Source organism: Lipotes vexillifer, unplaced genomic scaffold (assembly GCF_000442215.2).
Source record: "Lipotes vexillifer unplaced genomic scaffold, Lipotes_vexillifer_v1.1 scaffold3735, whole genome shotgun sequence".
NCBI classification, from domain to species: domain Eukaryota; kingdom Metazoa; phylum Chordata; class Mammalia; order Artiodactyla; family Lipotidae; genus Lipotes; species Lipotes vexillifer.
The window spans coordinates 1,831-2,848 of record NW_006775737.1 but is presented as its reverse complement, the minus strand read 5'-3'; the positions used below and the strand labels follow the sequence as shown (position 1 = coordinate 2,848).

The window sequence follows — 1,018 nt, the reverse complement described above, 5'->3', positions numbered from 1 at the left end:
CTCGCCCGCAGGAGACCCTGGGCTTCCCCGGAGCAGCTCACCCCAAGGGGCCAGGACTCCGGCTAGCCCGCCACCGTCCCCTCCAGTGCCGCCGCCACCACCGCAGCCGCGGGAGCAGCATGGCCCAGCTGGGGAAGCTGCTCCGCGCCCTGACTTTGATCAAGTTCCCCTGCTGCTGCGCGCTGCGTGCTGGAGGTGCTCCGGTGCGCGCTGGCGGCGGGCGCCGCGCGGCCAGGAGATGTACGCCCCGCACTGCATTCGGATCGAGGGGGACGTCACCCTCGGGGGGCTGTTCCCGGTGCACGCGAAGGGTCCCAGCGGAGTGCCCTGCGGCGACATCGAGAGGGAGAACGGGATCCACAGGCTGGAAGCGATGCTCTACGCCCTGGACCTAGATCAACAGTGATCCCAACCTGCTGCCCAACGTGACGCTGGGAGCGCGGCTCCTGGACACTTGTTCCAGGGACACTTATGCGCTCGAACAGTCGCTCACTTTCGTCCAGGCGCTCATCCAAAAGGACATCTCCTCAGTGCGCTGCACCAACGGCGAGCCTCCGGTTTTCGTCAAGCCCGAGAAAGTAGTTGGAGCGATTGGGGCTTCGGGGAGTTCGGTCTCCATCATGGTAGCCAACATCCTGAGGCTTTTCCAGGTAGGGGGGCGCTCCCTCCGGGGCAGAGCGCGCCGTAGCTCCCCGCGCTCTTCATCCTGAAGGCTGGCTTGGACTCCAGGGTTGCGGGGTCTGGTCAGCCTTCGCTCATTTCCACCCTGGAGATCCTGCCGAATCCCTCCCACCTCACCCGAGGAGGTACTTTCCCTGCTTGATTCATTTCCCTTCCATCTCTCCCCTGTCCGCGCTCCCCTCCATCCGGCTTGACATTCTGGACTTATGGCCCCATTTACAAGAAACAGTCTCCGAAAAACAAGGCGATGATTTAAATGGGTTTGCATTAGAGTGAAATATGGTTCCAAAACAGGCTTGTGAAAGTGCCGGGCCTTTGAGAGCTTTTCTCCCTTTCG

General features: G+C 62.5%; 1 pseudogene; it reads left to right on the top strand.

The window, feature by feature from the left end:
• The first annotated feature begins 86 nt into the window (after nt 1-86).
• Nucleotides 87-650, top strand: LOC103076686 (metabotropic glutamate receptor 7 pseudogene; annotated as a pseudogene).
• The last annotated feature ends 368 nt before the right edge of the window (nt 651-1,018 follow it).